An 11,952-nucleotide genomic window follows, 5' to 3' on the forward strand; every position below is an offset into this window, starting at 1 on the left:
GTTCCACAACTACGTTTCCCCGAAATTCTCCTTGAGGTCTTGTTTGATCCCAAAACCCTCCGCCAACGTCTGCTGAAGGGTCGTATTGTCTGCCCTCTGCTTCTGCAGGTGTGCTGCCTTCTCTGCCTCCAAATTCTTTTGGGGTGCCAAACTTCTGTGCCACCCACTTCCGCTGTCTCCACTTGTATGTTCCCAGCTTCTACTTTGCTACTGCCTTCCCAGCCTCCAGATTCTAGTGGAGGGCTTCCTACTGTGCCTCCATTTTGGAGTGGAAGGCCGCCTTCTCTGCCTCCAGCCTCTGACAGGTAGTCTGCTTTTGGTGCCAGGCGGGCACTGCACTGCACTGGGGGCCTGGGACTGATGGCTTTTTTCTTCAGTACTAGACCTATAAATCGTGCTCCCCAGTTTCTTGTGTTGGACGGCATATGCCCACACCATCTTATCCCTCTGTCAGATAAAATAAATTAGATGTTAACAAGGCTTTCGGTATTCCAAGCATGAACAGACGGATAAGTTCCATGCACTCTTTGCTTTTCAGCAGATAGTATTTCAAGCAGTTGTGTGAAAAAGTGATATTATCCTACACGATTATATTAATCAATCTCTGCTGGAGAACATGGAGCTGGCAGCAGCAGCATATTCCAATGGCCACTTGATTTTTTAAGAAGGACATTGTTAGCCTTGCTGTCACTCTCAAGAGCATTGTTCCAAACTTTTCAAATCCGGAAGCACATTGATGAGATCTGCTCCCCGATAACTTTGCCGGCCTCTGCAGACAACAGAAGAAAAGCTCAACATATCTCAAGATACATAGTATGCAATCGCCAGAGGATAAATTGACACGTTTTATGATCAATATTTAGGTGAAATCGAAAATACCTGCTCTTTATAAAGGGAATTCTCGTTTTTCTCGGCTTCTCCTTTCCAGAATTGTAGTTGCTGTCTCCGAGTTCACTGCGAACACCTCTCTCCCTGTCACCTCAGCCGCTATTTCTGCCTCCTCCTTCACTGCCACAGCTCTTCCCTCCACCACACTTTCCTCCTGTGCTGATGCTACTGCTGCGGACATTTTCTTCACCTCTGCTGCTGTTCTTCCAGGGTGACATACTCCTCAACAATATGGACACGATTCACCAGAGGGCTTGCAGATACAGCGCTGGTCAGACCGGTGGAACATTTTTGAACCACGCTTTTACATCTCCATTTATCTTCAGAACGTCTCCCCACCCCAACCCCACCCACCCCATATATCTCAAAACCCAACCCATCACACAACTGAGCCTGGGTAATGCAGAGGCCAAGTTCAACCCGGAGGATTAATTCAAGTTCCACAATCCTTAATGTTCTGCTTCTATTACGGTTGCAGATCCCACAACATTTCTTTCACATTTATGTTCCTTTGGTAGGCTTGTGTAACACTGGACCGATTTTTCCTTTCTCTCTCTCACCCTCTCACCCCTCCCTCTCAATCTAGTAATGCCCTCTCGTTCCTTCTATCTCACAGACGATATAATTCCCCGCCTTTCTTTCATTCTGTCTGTCTCTCACTCAATTATTTAATCATTCCCTCTCACAGTATTTTCCACCCAACATTTCAAGTAGCCCTATGCCCTTGCAGCAACTCTCCTCATCCAATGGAGCATTGAAGTGGCCTTCATTCTCTCTCTCTCTCTCTCTCACACACACACAAATACACGCACATATTCCATTCATACACTCTCTCACACACTCTATATCTCGCTGGTTCCCCTCTACATCCTTCATCACAAGGCAATAATCCGTGTGCATCTCCAAAAATTCCTATCAGCGGCACACACATCCTAATGGTTTTGCAAACATTGAAATTGCTTAAAAATGTGGCATTTACTTGTGTTTTGGAGCCATTCCTTGTTCTTTGATACATATCTAGGTGATTTTGTCGCTCATGAAAATTCATGCCCTACTTATGCAGTAGAATACTGCAATCTATAACCTCTTCCTTAAATTCCGCTCCTCAGACATACTTCGCCCAATGCACCTCCAAATGTCTTCACCAGTCTCAGGTTTTCTCTTTGCAGAATTTCCACAATGACCCTCACAGCAACACTCTTCCCCTCTATTCCTGATAGCAGAGTTATGCCAGATCAAGATAGACCCTGCTAGTCGGTGTTGGTAGGGTTTGGTGCTATTTCGGGGCTACTGCAAGCAGGGAGGTGAAAATGTTCTCGGTGTGTTTTTGCTCCCCAGGAGCAGGATGATGTAGGAGGAACTCATACAAGGGGCATGGGATTGTTCCGCGTGGGTGAGTGAAGTTGCTCCAATGGATGAGGAAAGCTGCAAGGGCATAGAGATACAGGAAACTGAACATCCAGAAACACATGCACGGGAGGTCCTCCCTCCACGACGCGTAAATGACGTGAGGTGACATTGCTGCTGCGCCCCGACGTCACCGCGCATCATTCAAATCTTCAGTTGGGTTAGCACGCACCAGAGTCGGCTGCGCTCCCGCGGAATGCTCCAAGGCCATTCAGGCTATTTAAATAACAATCAAAATAACAAAACGGGCTGGCCGCCCCTGACCGCTCCTGCCCAGCACACCCAACGTGTGGGGGGGTGGGGGGGGTTGCGGTGGGGGAGGATAACTCATCCCATGAGGAAATTAAAACCCTCTAACCCCGAGACAAATATTTATTTTGAGTCAATGGCCCAGGCACTGTCAGAGACTGTGTGTGGGAGATCAGTGATAAGGCACTGGCTCAAACGTTGAGGGATAATTTCTTGCTCAAATCCACAAACTCACAGTATACTGGAGTTTTAAGTTGTAAACCATCCCCGAAGAGGATACTTATGTGTTCTTTGGTTACTGACCCACTGCCATACTAAATGAGGTATGTCTAGTTCGCTCCTGAGGCTCTCGCAAGTACATAACCCACTAGCATATTTTTTAACCCCAGTACTGCCACTGAGTCCCCCAGTAAAAATCACCATGCTTATCTTGATCCCAGCTGAAGCCAGGTGGAAATTGCTTTCATTTGCCTAGCAACTAGGAGACCCAAACTTATTTCTGCTGTGTCCAATGAAAGTAGCGATACATCGGCCACAATCACTAAAGTACAACTGACGCTGGAATAAAACCTGCTACAAAAGTTCAGGCCTGTTCAACTTTGAACTGCCCTGAACTGTTTTAAAGTCATAGGTGGAGAAGGCGCATTATTCTGGTTCAACCAACCCCTTTGAATTTGATGTGAGGATGCTAATTTACTTGGCAGCACCTCAGATGTGTGTCAGGACCATAGACCTCAATGCCTGCAGTAACTGCGCTTCTGCTGTCACCATTCCCACGATTACGTGGGCTCCACCAAGCTCTCACCCTCACCATAAAACCTTCCAGCCTTTATTTTTTTATTGATCACCCACGTTCTTTCCTGCCATCTGTTACTGATTTCCCATCCAAACACCTATTGTTTTCCCTTCATCTTCCAGCAACCTGAAGGAAACATTTCCTCCGCAACATCGTGGGCGCACCTCAAAGAGACCAGCACCAGTCTCGCCCCACAGTACATTTCCATATAAGTCCAGATGATGAAACAAATGCCAGTTTATCTCATATGCTCATTGTCTGAAGCCCAAATATTCCATCCAATTGAGACTCTGATTCATGTGCCTTTATTTCAATTAAGGATACTGCGTGCATTCCAGATCCTGATATCTCGATGCATGTGTGTGTGTTTTTGGGTTGAGTCGTTTGGAATACTCATGTCAACAGTGGCCATTTCGCTAATTGCACTAAATGCATTTCGGCTGGATCACGATCTTCTGCCAAGGGGAACAGTTTCCCCTCTATACACTCTGTGGCATTTAATATCTTCGAGCACCTTTACCAGAGCTTGATCATCCCTTCCGCAAATTGACCAGTTTGTCAACTCTCTATTTCCAATCAGGCCGCCGAATTCATGTCCATGCTGCCAATGTACTATTTGTTGCATTTATTCCCACTTCACTGAACTAGACTACTTTGTATCACGTTATCAAATGCATTTGATATCCATGTTCAATACACCGATAGCATCTTTCCTTCTCAGCCATTACATTTATAATTAGTTCGAACAAGTTGGCTAAGCAGGAATGCCCTAGTAATGGCAGTCATCGAACTTGCATTCCTGAAAATAAAAATCCACAATTGCTGAAGTGACAGTTAAGTTTGTCCAGAGTTATCATTTCTAAAAATCTTCTTCCCAGCATTGCGGATAAAGTGAATGATATATGTTTTCTAGAATTAGCCTTAAAGCCCATATTGTAAAAGAAAAGTCTGCAGATGGTTTTAATCCTCAAGCCATCTTGCACCTTTTATCTTAGGGGAATTGAAGACTTAGGCCTTTACCTTCAAAACTTCGATCCTTCTTTCCCACGCAATCTGTAAATACCTTGGTTATGCAATACTTGCCAACTTTAAGTGAATCCAGCATACCACGTACTCAGTCTTTTTCAAGTGGGGATGCAGGTGAAGGTTCATGCTCTGACTTTGTTGAACTGAATGTTAAGTCCAAAGGCTGTAAGTTGCCTCATTGGAAGCTGAACTGTTGTTCCTCCAGTTTGCCTTGAAAATCACTGGATCATTTCAGCAGATCAAGGATGAACATGCGGGCATAAGAGTAGGGCGTAGTGTTGAAATGGCAGGTAACAGGAAGGTCACGCTTGGTGACAGTTGGAAGGTGTCCCGTAATATCTTCACCCAGTCAGCGATCAGTCTCCTCAATGTAGCGGAGTCCGCATTGGGAGCAGGAAATGCACTAAACTAAATTGAATGAATTCGAATTGGAGATCTGCTTCACTTGATAGAAATTTCTGGACCCGGGAAGGTTGAGTACGGTGCATCTAAATGGATAGTTGTTTCACCCTCTGCCCGGGCATGCAAATCTGCTGTGGGCAGCTGTTAAGGTTGTGGCAGTGATGGCCGAGTAGACCATGGTGCCCGCGAGGGTGACTGCAGACTTCCAAAAACTCCAGAATTATGCCATCACCAAATACTTCTCCAATTCACCCCACCCACTTGTCAGCATTTTCTAGGGGTCATTCTCTCTGGGACACGCTGGCCCACTTCTCATTTACCCCCAACACATCAAGGCCACATGCGGTGCCTTCCAAACAATTGTAGATGATGCAGTGCCCGCCTTTTTAATTCTCCCTGCCTCACCATCCAAGTACCCAAGCACTCCTTTCAAGGGAAGCATCGCGTCATTTGCACTTCCCTCAAATTTATCTAGTGCATTGGCACAATGTGGTGTCGTCTAACTTGGAGAGACCAAGCACAAGCCAGGAGGAGGGTTTGGGGAACACCTTCGGTCTGTCAGCAAGCAAGACACAGACCTTCCTGTCACTTACCATTTAAACACACCACCCTGCTCTCCTGCCCATATGTCCGTCCTTGGCCTGTTACAATGTTCCAGTGATGCTCAACGCAAACTGGAGGAACAGTACCTCATCTTACGACAAAGCATTGACTGTGTTGCGGAGTTAACATTGAGCTCAAGAAATTCAGGCCATGAACTCCCTCCTCCATCCCAACCCCTTATTGATCCCTCATTTTCACTATATAAAGCTTGATTTTTCAATTTTATGAATCTATTTATTCTCATCTGAGTTTCATTATTATTATTTTCACAATTTATTTCCATTTCTATTTATTGCTTCAACACCAGCGGCCAACATTTTCGATCTTATTTCCCACCACCATCCCGCCCCCCAGCAACCACAGTACCCCTCACCCACGCCTCCCCCCACCCCCAAACCCCAACAACCACCAACCACACTACACTATTTGTCAATTACCACAATGTTTACACTGGGCCTTCCATTAACGCATTCTTCTTTCCGCTCTTAATGTCACCATTAAACCTCCTTTAGCAAGAGTCACCAGTATTAACACACTTTTGACCTTTTGTTTGTGGCATATTTGGCCACTTGTCTTTGCCTCCACCTATTGCTGGTCTTCTATCCAGCTTCACCCATTCCAGCACCCTTAAAAAGTGCATATTCCACGACATTTCTACGTCTCTTTAGCTCAGAAGAAGAATCACACGGGTTCAAAACGTTCATTCTGTCATTCTCTCCACAGATGCTGACGGATCAGCATGATTTCTCCAGTATTTTTTGTTTTTGTTTCAGATTTCCAGCATCTGCAGTATTTTGCTTTTATATGTTTTTTGTAACCTCCATATGTCCTCGTCACAATTAACATTCCTACATTTTTTCGTGTAATCAGCAAATTAGGCATCCATCCCACCAATCCAATAATGCAAATCAATTCCATAAATAGTAAACAGTTGAACCTCAACACTCATCTATTTGGCACACATTCTGCCAACCTGAAAAAAAAAAAGCATTTACACTTATTCTCAGCTTCCCATTAGCCAGCAAATCTTCCAACTATGCCAATATGTACCACATGCCATGAGCTTTTATTTACGCAATAACCTCTGATGTGGTTCATCATAAAATGTCTTTTGGTAATCTAAGTACAGTACATACATCTGTTCCCATCTGTACTGAACACATATTATTTTCTCAAAAGACTCGCATATCTTGATTAAAATGATGCCATTGTACTCAAACATGATGACTCTGCCTGATTATACTTTACCCTCACTCCTTCCCTTTAGTTGCATTTTATTCCTGGGCACTTGCCATTCCCACAGTTATACCCTGCACCCAGCTACATCATTCCAGTTTGAGAACTAGGTTTCAATAACACGATGGCATTCTCCTTCCTCGTTGATGACTGTGCCAGCAGGCCGCCATAGTTTCGTTTCCCTTTTTGTCTGTTTCGATCTCCTCCCAATATGTCTCAGCATGGTAATATCTAGGTCAACGAAAGTTTTTTTTTTCTCGTACCAGCCTCTTTCTGATCGTGTTTGGATTGTTTCAGTACTGCAAAAGAAGCAAAAAGAACTCTTACAGTGGGATGGTCTGGCATGGTGGAAACAATTGTTTGATATTCTGTTATTCATTTGTAACATTTTTATTATTAAGATGCATCAAATGGAAGTTAACTTGGCTATCATTTTTTCATCGTGCGAAATTTAATTCCAGGAATATGAAGCTCACAGCATCGTCGACATCTCATGCAGGGCAAGCAGCAAGATTTAATTTCAAGAACATGTTTTATACCTTTAAAAACAATTTTGGTATTTTAAGGCGTGGCTTACAGGTATCGTACACACATCTGACACATGTAGTCAAGGCCTGTGTTTCTACAGCAGAGATTTGAGTACATAGCATATTAAACATACTCTTTTGGTTTAACTGAAGGGAAGCAGCAATGCGTTTCAGATGAAACGTTTGAAAGATATCTCCCAAATCAGGTCAACATCATATCCGTTGCAATGTGGGAAATGGAAAGAACAATTTGTTCAATGCTTCGTTGAACAATGAACTCACTGGGATACATTGACTTTTTGGATGTCTTATCAGTGGTCCCTTGTTGTCCATCTGTAAAACGGGCCCACTTTCAGCTTTGTTTTTTCTTTAATTTGATGCATCATTGAACACCATTTAGATTTGAGATTTGAATCTTAAGGCGCATGGCACTCTATCAGTTTCTCTGCACGTCAAGTCATGACATTAAATGTCAGAAAATTCCAAGCCTTTATATGAAGAGAAGGCAAGTAAAATCAGAGGTACAATGTTACTTGCCTTCTCTTCATATATGCACTTGAAATATATTTTTATATATCTTGCTGTTCATTACCAATTTGTACGTTTTCCAGTTCTTTTTTCTTGGAAGGAATGAGTAGCGTTTCCAAAAAAAGGTAGGAAAAGAAACATGAAGTTTAACGTGACAAAATAAGAATGCATTCCAGAATCTATGTAACATCAAAAATGATAATGATACAAATAATAATAATAGTAATAATAATGTAAGAACTACTACTATTATTACTAAAACTAAAACCATTAAATATAACAATAAGACAAATACTAATAATAATAACGACAATAATAATTATTATTATGACAATAATACCAGAAATAATTATCTCCATTTATGATTAATTAAAATGCTACAGAGCAAAATATTTTCAAATTACGCACGGACCAGAGTGGACTGCAAGGATTTTATTTCTGTCGATCACAATGATCCCCTAAAATATTGTACCGACTCACATACAACTTTTAATCCAAATAGATATTGGAATATTCGCATTTTATTTAGGTTTCTCTAATTTAAAGACGTGAAGACTTGATCTTGGTATCCAACTCCTCAATTTGCACCCATCCGGAACGACCTGTATTTTTCTGAGCACCTCAGGCAATGGAAAGTCGAATTATCATTGAGTGAAGTGCAGGTATTGTCACCAGGTGGTAACATATTTTTCAAGAATTATTTTGTGGGGTAAGTTTGTGGTATCTGTGTTTGTGTATTATGTGATATTAAAGGTTAAATGCACTTTCAATGTCATTTTAGTATTTGGATAACAGCTGATGGCATTGTGGGTCAAATCGCTTTCCCTTCACTTTTCGAGGAGCCTGAGACACAGGAATACCTCATTAGTCCAATGGTCATGTAATTCGGTAACAGGTTCAGAACCTCTTCAATTTCCAAAAATGTATGGATATGTATTGCTCCTGCCAGATACATGTTTCAAACATCAATAAATGGATGTGAGACACAAAGACCTGAGAAGAACTAAAGATGGAAAGGTGCTGTAAATTTGCTGAAATTGCTGAAATGACTCGATCGTCTGAATGGTCAACTCGCATGTTGGTATAACGCTCATTCTTCATAACCATCAGAACAATTTGCGCAACCCTAATGGCAAGTACATAGCTGAGGAGTGCACGATTTTCACAATGCGATTAGCAATTTGATATTTTAATTTTCGAAATGACTTGAAAAGGTTTATGACTCAGATTAAAAGAAATGGACGTGTAAATTGAGATTTCCAATAGCTGTTTATCTGGTGCAGTTCGTTTTCCAGAATAGCACATCCATTTTTGCATTGCAAAGTGTCTCAATGAACGTAACAGCTATGAGGAATTTGAAATTGATGAAATTGGTGAAAAGGCTTCACAAGGAATGCAGTTAAGTTTTATTAGAAAATAAAACATTCCTGTGACAGAAGACATGCCATAAGTCGGATTCCATTTTTAGTTTTCAGGTTCGAGGGCTTTGCGTGAGTGGTATCTTTATTGCTATTATCCTTGTTATTCTTTAATGTGATTTGGTGTCAGTCGCTGTGCCAGCATTTGTTGCCTTTGCTTCACTGCCTTTGTAAGGTGGTGCTGAATGTGTTCACGAACCAGTGCAACCCGTGTGATGGTTATGCACCCAGAGCATTATTAGGAAGTGAGTTCCAGGATTTTGACTCAGTGAGCGTGATGGGACGGCAATATAGTTCCATGTGATAATGTTGAGTGGCATGATGGGAAAATTTAATGTGGTGGTGTTCTGATGCATCTGGTGCTCTTGTTGATCTAGGCAGTACAGGTCACGGGGTTCTTTAGGGCCATCGATGAAGTCTTTGTGAGTTGTAATGAATTTTGTCTGTGGCACATTCTGCTTCCACTGTGATAGGTGGTGGAAGACATAAAAGCTACAGGTTTTAGATGCGTGTCAATCAATGGTTCTGCTTTGTCAGGCATAGTGTCGGGGTTTGTGTGTGTGTTGGAGCCTCAATCGTCCAGGGAAGCGGAGAGTACCTGCCACGCTCCTGACCTGAGCGTTATAGCTTGCCAGCATGATTCCGGGAGTCACTGCATGATATGATCATCGGACAATTCCCAACCATTGATCTTCCCTTCCCATGTAGACAAAATAATTATGCAGTGGTCCAGTTGATTTTCTAGCCAAAAGCAGCACCCCCCCACCACCCCCCCCCCCCCCCCCCCCCACCCCCACCCTCCTGATCATGTTGGATTTAGCAATGGTAATACGACTGATTGTAAAGGGGTGATGTTGTGATTCTCTGTTATTGGATATGCTATTGTCTGGCAATTTTGTGGCAGAAATGTTACTTTCCACTTTCTGCTCAAGCCTTAAAATTGCCCAAACAATTCTTGTGCAGACTGCTGCCCTCGCATTTGAGTTACAGGGAAGTTCCTTAAAAAGGAAATTGTGGAATATTTTGGAAAAAAAATCCTTCCAGCTCGAATGGGTCACTGGAATGCAGTGCTTAGCAAAAAACTGGCTACATGGCTGATGCATTTTAAGACACGAAACCCTGAGCCTACGTACTTTGGATGGCTAAACAGTGAATGGCTTAATAAACATCATCCTGTCGACTATAATTGAAGGCCATAGAGAAGGACACGGAATGATCTAATAAAGGGGTTTATATCTAACAAGGTGGAGAGAGAGTGGAACGGGGGGGGGGGGGGGGAGTGTTGGGGGGGGGGGGGGGTGGTGGGAGAGGGGGGGGGTGGGGGATGGGGTTGGACTATATTTCTGCTGGCGTACGAGCACGTTCGCACTCTTGCAGCGATAACTGAATCAAATATTATAAAATTAGGACAGGCTTAACTTTGGAAGCACAAGTTGATGATTCGGCCAGAATGCATGGATGTTGTCAGAATGACAAAAACTCGTTTGTCAGTCTCGCTCTCACAGCTCTATTTTTGCTCACAACACTTTCTGCAGAGGTGACATTTTACTTTGCAATTTTAGGCCACATGACATTTTGTCTTTTAAAAGCATTTTCGCTTTATTCTGTCGTTTAACTGTCATTCTTCTTTAGCGAGCAGAAATGTTTCCACGGGTAGAGTAAAGATTTGGAGCTCTCTCCATGCTCATGTCTTCACACGTTTCTGTGCAAAACCACATTGAACCCTTCCCACTTTCTTCCGACATCATTGTAAGAGCGATGAACCCAGAATAACCTTGTATGTGCCAGACCCTTATAAACATGACAAATAATAGTGAGATGATGCACGCAGAACTAATTTGGAAAAACTACGGCTCACTTAATGATGCTACTTCCGTCTTCAGTACTGTCCTTTCTAGAGGCAAGAGAAGAGGGAGATGCTTTAATTTACAAAGCTCCTGCCCTGATCACCAGCCATTTATAAGTACTTTCAGAAGGTTTTTTTTTCAATTATAGCCAGTGCTGCAAAAATCAAATTCCTGGAATAGTGGCTAACTTGATACTGAGCAAAGACAATCATATTATCAATTTGAAAGATATTTATGAAAAATGAGCACGTTCAGCCATTTGGTCTATTTCAGGTCTCAGGGAAGTTTACTTTCCGAATGCTTTTCAACCTCTTTTCAGAGAGCTAAATGAATACTTTTCGAATACTGACATTACTTAGGCTTGCATAATGCCCTCTGATATAACATTTTCTTCAACCACATCTATGTTGCCGAGCATTAGATTCCATCTCATCCAACTCCTTCAATTTGTTTCGGGCTGGTATATTGGGAGAACAATTTCGAACGTTTGAATTTGATCTGAATAATCTCCTTGAATTAGCTCTGAAGAACGCACAACACATTACTTTTGACCTCCGAAACAGGCAACATGTAACAGAAGCTCAGAACTTTCTTCAAAATGTGCATGGCCCTAAGCTGAATCAGAGCTCAAAGTTCTCCAAGCCCGAATTATAAGTTTTATTAAACCACTGATTTTTTTTCAAATTTACTTTCTGATTACTTAACTATTTGTACATGGTGCAAATGATGAATAATATGTCCTTCCTCATTCATATTTGTTCAAAGCTTGAATAGAGAAGTGAGAACAATAAAAAGGTAAGGGTAATGGCATGATGAGACCTCGAACAGAGTAGTTTCAAAACAATCAGGAAAAGGCTGAGGTTAAAGGCAAAAGCAAATTCTTCGCTTTAAATGTCCACTTCCGTTTCATCCATCACCGCGATGATCCCTCTCTCCCTTTCTCTTTCTGCCTGCTCTCTCGAAACCCGCCTCTATCTCTTCCTGCTCTCTCTCCCTTTCTCGCTGCACTTTTCTATTAATAACAA

This window comes from Carcharodon carcharias, chromosome 29 (genome assembly GCF_017639515.1).
Source record: "Carcharodon carcharias isolate sCarCar2 chromosome 29, sCarCar2.pri, whole genome shotgun sequence".
Lineage (NCBI taxonomy): Eukaryota > Metazoa > Chordata > Chondrichthyes > Lamniformes > Lamnidae > Carcharodon > Carcharodon carcharias.